Below are 14,929 nucleotides of genomic sequence, written 5' to 3' on the forward strand. Positions count from 1 at the left end.
AATATTATCTGTTAACTGTTGCATTAATTTAATCAACATCAACAACCGAAACAAACGCAACTATATCTTCATTCAAAAATTTCTCCTATAACACTTATTATATTCTTGTAACAGAATTTTCATAACACGATTCAATAGAAAAACCTTGTTAGAAGAACTTCATAGAATATTTCCATCACCATTGTTTTTATTGACATTTCTCTAATTTGTTCTCTCTTAACACGACTTAACACGATATAAAAACAAATTATTATAGAAGATCCGTCTGTCAATAAGAGTAAAAATTTTAATATTATATTTACTCTACCCAATTTAATAAGTGCACACTCTCTTTCGAGAAAATCTTTAAAAATTCATTCTCTCGAAAACGAAGCCCTCTCTTACATTCGATATATAATAATAATAATAATAATAATAATAATTGAATTCTTGAAGAGTATTACTCCATACCTCCAGTCTTCTAACATCTAATATAAGACGAGCGTCGAACGCAGTGTACATTCCTCCTCCTTGAACGGAACGCGTTTGACAAGGCTGGAAACATTATCGGCAACCATGTTCCCCCACCACGCAACATTTATTTAACCGCCATACCTTCACGCATTCGTTCGAACAGGCCCGGAGAGTCGTGGACCGCCGCATGGAATGGCAGTGTATTCATCGTCGCGGAGAAAAGTACTTCCTAATGAGCTCGCTCTTTTGCAGTCGTGGCAGGGGGAAGGTGGGGGAGGGTGGTGGTTGGTTCTCGAGCCGTGGTTCCATTGGCCATTGCAAACTGAATTTCCGATAATTGCTTTCCGCACCGCCTAAAATGATAATTAAATTCCTGGTCGCGTTATTACCCATGGCAACCCATTGTCGTCATAATGGCCTTTCAAGAGGAGAGGAGTGGTGGGGAGGGGGGAGGGGGGGGGGCAGGGCACGTAAGGGAAGTTCTAGTGGCTACATTTAAGGATGTTCCACAAACAAACCATTCTCTCGCGTGGACCCACGTGGATTGGAAACGAAATGGCACGCCATGGAACATGTTCTGGAACAAAGCGTAAAGTAACGTTTAATTAATCGCGAATTTGTCGCGCGCGTTTTGCCTTGCCTGCGAGTTCGCTTAACCGCGAACGTTTATGGTGAACAGTTGGTGAAATAGCGCCATACGTTGGGAATTACGAGCCATACGCTTAAGTGGCTGTCTTTGGCGGGACGATATGCCGGACGATCTCTATCGAAAAAACGTTGACCGAACAGACGAGATGTTCATTTTGTTTAATTGTAATTTTAATAATTAGAGTTTTAGGTACGATTTAAATAATTTTTCATTGGATTTAGATTTAAGTAGAGATTTGGTTTGTATATTTAGATTTAGGTATGTATTAGGCCAAGATTTATTCGTAAAAGTAAAAACAAAAAAAAAGAAAACATATAATAATGATTAATTATCGAAATATTTATTATATCGGTGATAAATAACGAAATACATAATTTATTGACTTATTGTTGGTTTATTAACAAAAATTTAAATTGTTTTCTGCAGAAGGAGATAAATTTGGATATAGAAAAACAATAAACGATTCTTATTTGCATTCTTATTGCGCAAAATTTATAAAATCGTTTTTTTTTAACGATTATTTATAGTATTTGGTTAACTGTCTTTAAAAATTTAAGATACATAAATACGTAAATACGAGCAATTTTTCTATTCCATTCATATAACGTATTTTTCTCTCTCGCTTCGTGCAATCCAATAAAGCAAGTGAAATCGAGAAACAAGTCAATAATTCTCTGCCACGATGCGATATTATTGCATCACTGTCTCCTGTGAAATTTTCGTTCTGAATAAAAGCAGAAAAGCAGAGTCGACCTGTTACTATTACTTTTTTTTTTTAAAAAGAATTTAAAATTTTTCTCATTTAACGATTTAAAAGAGATTAAAATAAGTAACAAATTTTTATCGAACATAACAATATTTCTGCCAACAAAATTCTTCTTATTTAATCGATGAATTCAATTCAAAATTTCAACTTCTTCGTATATACAATACAGAATTAATAAATATTCTCGAATCTTTCTTATACCACCACATTTTTCTCACATATTTCATTTCAACAAGTAAGTAGTATCAAAACGTACAAATTCCATTTATCCCTGTAAACCCTTTACAATAAAAACAGTAGAAATCCCATCCTGCACAAACTCTCTCCTCCTCCAATGACAAGAATAACATCATTTCACGAAGCCTCGGTTCCGCAATCCGACTTATTATTTTACCCGTTCACCGACAATTTGCCCCAACGATCAAGGGTGGAGGGGGAAGGAGGAGAGAGGAGGAGGAGGAGGGGGGCGGTCGACTCTCGTGGAACGAACGTCCACCGGAAGGAGAAGAAAATTTACTCGGGCAAATCGTGGAAAAGTGTTTACCGGAAGAACGATTGGGTTCTTGGAAACAAGGGTAAACCACCCTCCGCGCGTTTATTGTTCGACGGTTTATCGATTTGTCGCCACTGGCCCTTCCCATTATATCTCGTAAACTTGACGTACAAACGGCCATTCTCTCCGTTAACCAAAGGATGTGCCACCCTCTCGATCCGTGAAAATATCCGTGATACACGACGCCATTGCGAATCGAGAAAGGAATTATTCCAGTCTTTGATTTCTTTGACGTATCACGTTTACACGATTCGCGTAGACTTGCGTATAATACGAGTTTTTAGTATAATGGGCTGAAGATTTAACGGGCTTCACACGAAAATGTTTTGTTATCTTAATATAGGAAAATATATGAAGCAAAACTTGACGTGGTTATTTATGTTATATGGCGTGTTATATGTATATTTGGTGTAAATAGGATAATCTGAAATTTTGTGAATAAATTTAATTATTTCTTCACAGTTGAAATTTTAGACACTCTTTGACGATTTGTGTGATGACGATTGACGGTGTAATACGTATGATAATGAGATGGTAATGAGATCTAATAGCGATGAGTAAGAAAGGTGAATTTTTTTTAAAATATATACGTATAAGTGTGTAATGATATTATAGAAGACATATAATAACATGTACGAAGCCGAATATAACAACAAATATAACGTTCCTCTAATTGTTCTAATACGCAAATGTATGTATAATATTATTATCTGTTATAGAATATAAACATAATACATCGGATTATTATTATAAGTAATTAATTATAAGTTATAGAAAATGTAAGAATTAAAAAAATTATGGAAGGAACAATCAAACTTTTATTGAAGGAATGAAAAGTTTTTTTAAAAGTGAAAAATATTTGAATTATTTATGGATAATAATTAATTATGAATTTTTCTATTGCAATTTTATTAAAATCATTTTCGTTTTTATATATCAAAAAATTTAAAAAGTAGAGCATTATTTATCTGAGAATATATATTTAAATTATTTACAATTTTATATATACTCTTTATTATATTATTAATTTATTATAAATATATATTATATTATGTATTGCATACATTCAAGTTATCTAGCATTTAATTATGTTTATATTCTGAAACACGATATATTAAAAACGATTAATTTATAATACTTTTCTATTATTGATAATTTTACTATAATAAATATCTATATTTGAAAATAATAATAATTTCAAATTGTTTTCCAAAACAAATTTGTTCTCCAATTGATTCGAATAATTCTAATAATTTATTATTATTCAATCAATAATTAAAATGATCGAAATCTGATGAAAAAATATAATAAATATAATTTAATTAGTCCCATTTAACAATCACGAAACAATATACACAATCTCGAGGAGCAAAACTGATCGAGCAATTAACTCGAAAAATAGTTAACCAACTATAAACTTCCATCTCGCTGACAAGGCAAAACAAAAAACAAGCAGCCATGAAATACGACGTCACGGTTTGGTTCGGACGTACGAGGTCAAGATTTCTCATTCATCTTCGACCATTCGTCTTCCTGAACGACCACGTGTTCTCACATTTCATTATCAATTTCGATTCGACTATCTGCAACGCTTTCGATGAACGAGAAAGAATTGAAACGAACGATTGTATTGGAGAATACAGGTGTTTGGTATAGGATAGGATACAAAATAAAATTCTATTTTGCCTATTCCTAAACGAGAGAATTCTTCTCTAGCGACGTGTAAATTGTTCAAATTTGAATCAAGAAAATTTTTAAAATGTCGAAAATCATTTAAAAACTGTTATTTTTGTTGATTGTTTGTAAATTTTTATCGAACAATATTTTTCCTTTTAACATGTTATATTTCTTTCTGTGTAAAATAATTTTGGTTTTAGATAATTTAGATTTAGAATTATTTAGATTTCACAAGTATTTGTTTATTTATAAATATCATATTTTACATATTTATTTTAAAATTAGTAATAAATTTTGCGATAAAAAGAAAAATGAGAATTAGAAAATTAAAAAGTTTATGATACATAAAATGTTATTTTTTTGGAAATTATTATTTTGCGTATAAAATTTGAAAGATTAAAAAAACAAATATTTTTCACTATTAAAATTTTGATATTTTCATTCCACATCAATGTAGAAAATATAGATAAATCCATCGTTTCGATTCATTCATTTATCTTAGAATTTTTTAGAAAAGAAACACGAAGTAATTAAATTATTATAAATAAATCTTTTTTTAACATATAGAATAATCCTTTGAAAATATATTATTCCGGGAATAAATTATTCATTTTCGTTGTAGTAAACGATTAGTAAGTGAATCAGCAGCTGATAGAATAAATAATTTATGAAAAATTAACAGTATTAAAATTAAATTTAAATAAAATAACAATTTATTACCAATTCATAGAATATGATGAATGCGATAATAATTTTCTCTCATATTTTATTTTTCTAACAATTTTTCCAATAGAAAAGCAATAAAGATAGAAGAAAAATGAATAATCGATTTTTGATAATTGCAACAAAAATTAAAAAATTATCCTCAAATTATGCAAAAATTCTTCAAATCGTTACCGATTGTTCGTTAAATAGGTCATTTATCCTAGGTCACGGTACAATTGCATACAATACAAATTGACGAAACGATTTTCAATCAACGATTACCATAGATGCGATTTACAATCATTACGGACGTTGATTCGTGCCGATTATCGTAGATTTTGATTTTCGATAGGACACGCGTCGATAGAATTAAACGGCGAAATTAACGCTGCGGAGGTGCAATTTTAATATCATTCGACAGGTGTTGACAATGTATTTCAAATAGAAACGGGTGTTTGCACGTTTCCATGTTTATTTGAACGCGTTATATTATGTTAAACCGACACGGAGATATGGTGATTCATTTTTCATTATTGGGAGGAAAGAGCATCGCAAGCAGGGAACAACATTTGGCAATTTGATTGTTATCAATCACTGTTTTCGATTCAACGTGGTTAACGTTTTTATGCGATAGCTCTTGAAATAGATTGAACGTTCGAATATTGTTTTTTTTTTTTCATTTTCAAAAGGTAAACGTTATATTTAAATAAGAGGAAATCTATATTTAACAATTTTTTGCAGGCATACAGATTGCTTATAAATTCTGTATTGAATTTTCCATGTATGTGTTTATAGGAAAATATCATTTAAATAATGTTTTATATCGTTCGTAATGCATTTTTGTTGTAAAACAATTATTTCGATAGTGCACAGCAATTTATAACAATTTATTTAATGAAAGAAACAATAGATATATCCCTTTTTATATTTTTAATATTTTTATGCACATAAAAACTTTACATTTTAACATATTAATCTAAAAATAAAATTACGGTCAATTTTCAAAGAAGTCTTATTTTAATCATAAAGATATAAAATATTTGATATTATTATGGTCTAAATAAGTTTTCAGTTTATTATTCCTAGTTATAGTTCGTAAAAAAATAATAATTCAAGATGTAGAATAATTTCTATGTCTGTATATTTACGAATAAATTACGTATTCTATCAAAATATCTAAAATATTTATATATTTTACCATAATCCATAATAGTTTAATTTAATTACACTTCGTATTATTAATATATTATACGAATGAACGTTCGAATTTACCGCCTGGTCTAAAGTTAACAGTAAAGCTGGAACATTATTGGCTAGCCAATGGCGTGTCGCTATTACTAATAGTTTTCATTCACGCCACAAGGCGCCGCTAACGTTGCACAGCGAACACGCAGCAGCGGCGCGCACAGCGCCGCGCATCGACGGAATAGAGCGAGACCGGACGTGAGAGAGAACGAGGCAGACTCGTTCGCGTTCCGCCGAGGTGGTGCAGTTTTCCAGTGTCGCGTAGAGTGTAGTGTTTTTCTTCCTTTCCCCCGTTTCCGAGCATCGAGTGTTGTGTGCGTCACGGTGAGGCAAAGCAGACCTATCCCCCATGATTAAGGAGTGCATTTAGGTAATTAAGAAATTTCTCATACGGCCGCGCCCCATTAAAATGCGATCCTCGTCCCTTCGGGACGCCTCGCAACGAGGAGCGACTACGGTGCGCCACCATAGCGCACACGCCGTGCCGGTGTTATTACCGTCGGTTCGTCTCTTCGAAATTATTCCGAGAATTACGTGCTAGACGCCCTCGTGAAGAGTGTTTTCGTGAATAACCACGCGAACGTTATCTGGTAGATCGTGTGTGTAGCGAAATCGTACGCAAGGTGTGCACGGAAGTAAAAAAGCACGGTGCCGCCGGGAGGGAGACAATTTGCAGCGTGGTGTGACGCCGCGTCAATGTCGATTCGTGTTGTTCGTAAACGGTCGATCGGAGAGCAAACGGAGCCCGAATACATGACTCTCTCCCTTGCCCTTCGTGGTGCGCGCGGGCAACGTGTGCTACGTAGATACAAAAATAATGGTGCGCTCTCTACGACTATTTTATCGTCGAACGGTCGCGAAACAGTGGCAGTGAAACAGTGTTTTCGTTACGATTAACGCGTGTATCTCGCTTGTTGTATCTCTTCTTGTTATTTTGACTACGGTAAAATATATACGCGAAATGTAAAGATGAACGGCATGAAAGATAGGAAGTTGGTACTGGCAAATCGAACGATCGGTTCTTTTCCCCCCCTCCCTACTCCTGATATTAACGAAAGAGGGAGAGAAGGAGAGATATAAAGCGAGATACGTAGAGAATGAATGACTGTGTGCGAGCGTGTAAGAGAGACAGACAGTTCTAGGCTTGCGATTGGTTTTCTCTCGTGACTGTACCGCTTCTGGTCGTCGACTTGTATCTGCGTACCTTTTTCCACGCACACGATGCGCGCCACATATACATGGTGTTCGTTGAATTATAATATAATCGACAATCAGATGATTTTTTACAAAAAAATATTTGGAAATATATAGAATACAATTTTTTTAGAATACAAAATCGTTTGCATAATTTCGGAGAAAAATGATATTGAATGTGAAAGTATCTCCGGCTGATTGTAATCTATATTTATATTATATAAAATAAAAATTTAAACTTCGTAAATAATATAAGTAAATTAGATGATGAATAATAAGTGTAAAATAACTTTGAAATTATCTTTATCTTCCATCTACTTTATATTACATTTGTTTTTTCTATAAAAAAATTACATTTATCACGCAAAGATATCTCTACTGAAAATATTAAAAAATTAGATTATCGATATATTTTCATAAATTTGATATCTATGGACTTCTATTTGTAAGTTACAGATTACTATAATTGTTTATATGAAAAATATAATATGTATCGAATATTTTTAAAAAATTTAAAAATATAAAGTATGATATATTAATTCATGTAAATTATTTTTTTTGTATTATTTTATAAAATGGATTATCAAAATTATATTTTAAACATATCTAATATAATTTATATCATAATCATATGATACTTAAAGTTACTTTCAAAAAGTAGAAAAACGAAAATATTTATTCTATATTTTCTATTTATTTTTTTTAGATCATCTCTTTATCGATAAACTACGATTATCGGACACCCTCTATATCACCGCGTGTTGTCTCTCCGAAACAATACTGCTTTTTGCTCCACGCTTTTGATCCTGAAAGTGAAGGATACCACTAATATCTATAGATATATTTAAACGTATTCTTCCAATAGATAATTTAACTACTATCTATTTGTATTTTTATATTAGGACTTAAACATGTTTTTATCTAACGCTTAATTGAATTTTTCATTTTAATTATATATCGCGTTTATTTATACATTTTCTATATTTACTTTTTAATTAATCATATTTAATTTTTGTGCGCGGTAAAAAAAATATGAAAGTTCACGAAAGAAATATCACGTACGAATGTGTAATATAAAATCATAATAAGCTATATTTTTTGTAGATTATGGTTTATCTTCCAAGTTTATAGTGCACAAATAAATAGTTCAACGGAAAACTATCACGGCATAAAACTCGTTGGGCGTTGCATTTATGGAAAAGCCGGTTCGTGCGTTATATAAAGACTCCTAGTTCATTTGTAGCGCGAATGAACTATTAGTGAAAGAGAGAATTTTTCACTCGAATCAATGATAAACTGGCGGGAGGTCCGTTTCTTTTCATTTCGTCTCAAAATATTCGAACTGTTCAACGTGAATCATGTTCTCGATTGAATTTTATAAACAATCAAAAATTTTTCATCGATTATCGTATTTGACATAAGAATATAAAAATATTAATTTTAAATTTAAAAAGCTTCCAATTAGAAAAATAAACTTCCGAAATAATAAACGTTTAGTGTGATTGTGTAACGTAATCACAAAGTAACTGAAACCAATTCACAGAATGATTAAGATTAAATTTGAATTAAATTTTAGATTTTGATAATTATATTAGTTTAGCTTCCGATTATAAAAATATTCTTAAATTCAAAACCACAATTGGATCATTATTTGTTAAATTTGAAAAGGAAAGGATAACATGTCGCATGCTTCAAGTCTCGCATATTTAATTTTATAACCGCCATCATCGTTTTCAAACAGACTCGCGTAGTGGGGGACAGACGCGTAGATTGACGAATCGTGACGATTCCGCGCACCGGATCCGTACGAATTATGGATAGATAGTGTGATTGCTCGAAATTAGACGTGGTGAATCGTCCGTGAACATTACGCAATGTCTGGTGCAACGACCTGCGCGTGTTACATTGGAAAAACGACGCTTTTACGAGTAAAGCGGGAAGAGCTAGGCAAGAATCGCGCGTTCGTTAATATTGAAACTATTACCATATCTATTAATTTGACGAAAAAATCAGTGAATGTGTGCTCTACGTTTAATTTGTTTAAAATAAAAATTATAATCTAATTAAATTTAATCCAATCCATTTATTTTTAAAAATAAATTCGATATCGCGATAATATCACGATCGAAAGAAACGCGGAGTGTTGCATATTCTTCATAAATATAAATCAAAATCAGTAATTTTTCTAATTCTTTAATTAAAAAGTAGCAAAAACTTTTCTGAATATGTAATATAGGCTATATATTGTGAAATTATTATTATATATATCTATTATTTTGATATACATACTTAGATACATGTTGAATATATTAATAGTAATATGTAACTTTTATATCTAAAACAATATGACTATTGTTGATAAGGAGAAAAGTCTGAAAATCGTCATTTTGACAGATTTAATAATATTAGTGTTACGTTACACACACGTGTACATATAACGGAACGCAGATTGCACTAAATTCCACAGTCCAATTGCATTGCGGACAGCAGCAGAGCGAAACGGTCACAGTCGCCCAGTGTATAGACGCGTGGCCGATTAGAAAGACAGTGAAGGCTAAATATAGTGCGTTCGCGTTAACAGATCTTTTCAATTTGTGATTCAGATATATACGTGTTCTGCGATGCATCGTTGTTGCGGTGGTAATTAGCGATGTATCTCGAATTTTTAGGGTCGACGATACCGTCGTGGCTTCTATGATTCCGGTAGGCATCACGATCCGTCGGATGAAAGTTGGATATATTTTCGATCAATCGAAATTTCATTTTGAAACGATTGACGGGTCGGTGAAATACGAAACACGGTATTTATGACGAGAGTCGAGCGAAACGGTTTGTCTCGTCATGGATTATTTAAATTTGTATTATAAATGTCTACTTATTTAATTTTTAGTTCCGCCATTTATTTTTTTTGAATAGTCTAGTTTTTTTTTTTTTGTCTCTTGTTAATTATGATTATTGGATTATTTGTAAAAATGTGTAAAAAAATTAAATGTGCAGAGAGGAAATATAGAGAACGTATATAAAAATGCAAAAATATACAATAAAATGAATGAAATTATTAAATATAATGAATAATACAAATATGGATAATAATTATAAACTATATCCTCGCGATTATTCTCACGTACACAAGTGAATGAAAAAATAGATGATATTTGTTACTTTATTTATTCATAATAAATCTCTTCACTTGAAATTTAAAGGTTATTAGTGAGCAGTTAGTTTTAAATATAAATATTTGATTCATATCATAGATTTTGAATTTATTTAAAATTTTAATTAAAAGTAATTTAAATATTATTTTCGATTAAACATCGTATAATATATATCTTATCAACTTTAATCAATATGTCGTTGTTGATGATTGATAAGAATCGTATAATCTATTCTATTGATCTATCTGAAGTTCGTTTATGCAAACTGTAATTAGGACTTAAACGAGCAAAAATACGCATCTTCGATTCACATTATTTGTTTTTATCAACATTGTGGCGCCAGTGCCATCTATCAACGACACAGAAAATTCAGTAAATTAAAAAAATCGTAGCGTTTTATATATCAATACTATTATATTGTTCATATTTGTTCGAATCACTTAAAATTTTTTCGTTGGTCAATCATTGATCATTATTGGAATTAAACAATGAATATATAATGAATATCACGTAAAATTAATATATTATTATAACAATTTACAATTACTATTGTTAAAAATACATTAAATATTTGAAAGTTATATATAAAAACTATTAACCCATATAAATTTTAATATTTAAAATAATCGTAATTATGAAACATATATTTTCCTTTAATGCGTGAATATAATGCATTAATAATTTTTTTTTTTTTTTTAATAAATATACTCCATTGTTTATTTTAAAAATATGAAAATGATTTATATTTGCATTTGATGTGTGAAATTTTATTGGAGATATAAATACAATATAAAGAAAACAATTTTTTTATCTTCATATATTCAATGTTTTATAAACTTTATAAAGAACGCAATTTTGCAATAATTACTCGATTACACTTTTTATATAAATAACGTTTAATAAACGTCACAAGCATTTATAAATTTTATTAAAAATTTTGAAATTTTAAACAACAACCATCGATAAAAAACTTTCAGAATCATAATATTTATTCTCTTGAACTAAATTGTTTTTTAAAATTGATTATTTAATTACAATAAAAGTTATTAAAACAGTTACATTTTGAATATTTGTTTGATAAAAAAACTCCATCTGTCAAATAATATTTACCAATCTTTCTCAACATTCATGCTTATTTATTGCAACAATAAAATATAATCCAAAAATTACAACTTCAAATATTTTAAATCAGTCAAGTAAAAAAAATGTAGAATTAAAAATGCATAATTTGAAATCACATTTTCATAATTTTTACACAAATAAATAAAAAAAAAAAAATACAAAAACAACGAATTTTCCTGTGTCGATAATTCAAAAATTGCAAATTTTGAATCGCGTGTGTTGAAAATGAGAAATGCATATTAGAAGAATCATCGAAACGTCGTCCATTTCATTAACCAACCTTCTCTGCTATTCTGCGCATAGAACACGCGTTCAAATAGAAAACCGATTTCATTCAAAAGATCGGCCGTTGGAGTAGTCCTGTATAACCGACGCAAAAGTGGACCATGGGTCAATATTACGTGCGCGCAACTAATATCGCGTAACGTGTACGTCGCGTTATTGCGCGAAAATCCCCAGTAGCCGTTAGAAGCAAAAAAAAAAGGGGAGGAGAGAGGGAAGGACCGTTGACGATCGATATATCGGTGGAAAAAGATCTGGCCGAGATATACATAAAAATATTTGAATGCTTATTAATATTAAAACGATAAAAATATAATAAGTTTCGAAAATAATTTTATAACTGCTGTACGTATAATATATATATTGAGCATGGTCTGAAATAAGTAAAAGATTAAATAATTATGAGACTAGTAATATAACGTTAACAGAGTTCTATTATGAAATTCTATTGACGTAAATTCCAAATAAAAATTAATTCACAGTATGAAGCAATTTCTTCAGATTATTAGAATCAAAGATGGATCGATGCATAAACATAATAAATAAATATTTATACATTTATATAAATGTTAAATCTATTACGTATTATAATATTCATAAAAATTTTATTTTGCATGATTATTTGTAATCTAATTATTGCATACTTGTTTCATCCATATGCTATCAAAAAAAAAAAAATAATATTAATAAATAATAAATACATTTGAATATTTTTATGGCTTTTATAATATATTTTACAAATATTATCAAATTCACTTCAAATTTCATTTTATATTATCTTTGAAAGTTAAAATTTAACACGTATATTTTTATTATTCAACATTTTATTAACAACCGTTCGAATACTTTCGTGTGCATGTGTGCATAACTGTGTGATTCTCGACTCGATACGATCGCGTGCGACGACTAGTATCTCTTTGTTGGAGCAAAGTGTTTTTGCTACGTATGTACACGACACGCAGAAATCAAACGTGCCAAGCTAAAAGCGCGTTCGCAATGGACAGAGCAAGAAACCTGTCTGACGCACTTTTAGCAGTGCGCGCGCGTCTCACGACGCGCAGTGGTGGGGAGGCTGTTGAACCAGGGGCGTAGCATTGAACGGAGGAACTACTTTCCATTTACCAGAGAACGAAAGATCGTTCGTGTATAAAGCATGACCGGTTTCTACGTGTATTGGATGCTCCATTAGAAAGGGAATGAAGGGTCGTCCCGTTTGTCTAGCTTCGTACAAATGATTTGCAACCGTTGATCGAGGGAACGATTGCTTCGAATTTATTTCTTTTTAAAATTGTATTTATTATTATTTTTATATAACATCGTTCATTTGGAGCAAATGATAAATTCTATTTTTGAGCATTTTGAATATTTTTGCAACAAAGTTTCGTTAATTTTTTGTATCGTTATTGTGATATTGTTGTGAATAATTTTTATACAATTTTGAAATGAATTCGATTGGAATTGGAATTCTTAGTGAATCTTTGAAAATTTTTATTACACATAATTATTTCCACTTTAATTTGCTGCAATACTAATATAGAATAGAAAAGATATTGTTTGAATAAATAATTTATGAATAAATTTTTAATTGAATAATAATTTATTCGTAATAGTATTATGCAGATAACGATTAAAGCAATATTATGCTTGATACATATTAATGGTTAGTGATAAATCGTGAATAGGTGAATCAATAAAATACGTCTTTTAATAATGATGATTATACCAGATCTCTCAGAATTTATATATTGAAAATAGATATGAGATTTTGATTGAATTTAAATTGTTATTCAATAGTTTCTCGATAATTGCTTTACGAGTGCTGCAATGAAATAATTAAAGTATGAATAATGGGAAAAATTTATTATTGAAAATTTTTTCGATAACAATGGTCCATTATATTGATTAAACAAATATTAATTATAAAATAATTTCTTATTTAAGAAAGAAATATTCTATATTTTATTAACTATTTATGATTTTATTCACATATTTTCTTATATCTAATAAATAACTTTATTTATAATAATATTCATTATATTATTTTTTTAATATATACATAAAAATTGATTTTATGTACTATAATTTATAATTTTATAAATGAACATGCGTCAACAGCGCACGATAATTTAAATGATTAAATATTATATTCTAATATTAAATATCTCTAAAAACTTATAATTCATGATTCTAAGATGAGAATAAATTTTAATGTTAGAATCGGTCATTGGAATTCTGTCGTAAACATTGGAATTAACAACCAGGATTAGATTATCGTTACAGCAATTTGTCAGAAAGGAAATCTTCATTTAGCATGCAGGAAAACGTTCAGGTATTTCCATGGTCGTAAATGAAGAGAAACATGAATGCTTTATTCCTTAAATCGCAATAAAATTTTTATATACCTATTCGTGTCTTCTATTGATAAATTACAATCTAAATTCTTTTATTCCATATTAGAATCAGCATTTAAAATGAACTTTTAAAATATTCTTTGAATAATATAAATAACACAAGAATTTAGAAATTTTTATTTGGAATAAAGCAATTCAAAAAAGTGAACAGAGTTTTACGATTACACATTTATTCATTTTTTTTTAAATTATAATAATTTAAATAAATATAGTTAATTCTCTTCTCTCATAATTTCAAAATAACGTAGTTTATAAAACAAACACAATTTTATTTTTAGTATATTTTGATTTAATATTAATAAATCATTTAAAATTTCTGCTTAAATTTCTATTAAAAAATATATACGTATATCCATTATAATGATTATTTTTTATTTAGAACGATACTATGAGAAAATGATAATGAATAAAATTTAATAACGATATTCATGGATATATTTTGATCTTTTTCATTTTCTATTTTACACTATTTTCTTGAAATTAAAAAAAGTTTTATAAATTTCATGTTTTTAGTTTGAAAATAATTTATTTGTAATTTTCTATATTTGAAGTTATTCTTCTTCTTTTTTTCATATTTGTGGCTTATTGTATATCAAATTTTTATGAAATTTCAATTTTTATATGTAATATAATATAATAATTTTCTACTTTTTCTTTATACATAATTACATTCTTTTTTAATGCAATTCTTATTTTTTTTTATTTTTCTCAAAAACA

At 29.4% G+C, this 14,929-nt stretch overlaps 1 protein-coding gene and 1 long non-coding RNA gene across 13 annotated transcripts in view; one reads left to right on the top strand and one right to left on the bottom strand.

The window, feature by feature from the left end:
• The window catches only part of mub (poly(rC)-binding protein mub), a 373,736-nt gene that overhangs the window by 251,964 nt on the left and 106,843 nt on the right, over positions 1-14,929 (top strand). For 4 of the 12 annotated variants that reach the window (XM_086910383.1, XM_086910399.1, XM_086910352.1 and 1 more), the window contains exon 1: positions 6,181-6,418. The exons of 6 other annotated variants lie outside the window; for them this stretch is intronic. The gene's annotated coding sequence lies outside the window, so the exon portion shown is untranslated. Of the gene's footprint in view, positions 1-6,180; positions 6,419-9,749; positions 9,946-14,929 lie in introns of those variants that run through there. 2 more of the 12 variants (XM_086910408.1, XM_086910369.1) reach the window with 2 other exon arrangements.
• Positions 595-14,929, bottom strand: part of LOC147658671 (uncharacterized) — a 38,773-nt gene continuing 24,438 nt past the window's right edge. Inside the window, exons 2-3 of the long non-coding RNA XR_015292649.1 lie at positions 972-1,030; positions 595-806 (exon numbers count right to left, since the gene is read on the bottom strand). This is a non-coding gene — a long non-coding RNA (uncharacterized LOC147658671). The remainder of the gene's footprint in view (positions 807-971; positions 1,031-14,929) is intronic.

This window comes from Apis florea, unplaced genomic scaffold (genome assembly GCF_048593485.1).
Source record: "Apis florea isolate Af1SG1 unplaced genomic scaffold, ASM4859348v1 contig_1789_pilon, whole genome shotgun sequence".
Lineage (NCBI taxonomy): Eukaryota > Metazoa > Arthropoda > Insecta > Hymenoptera > Apidae > Apis > Apis florea.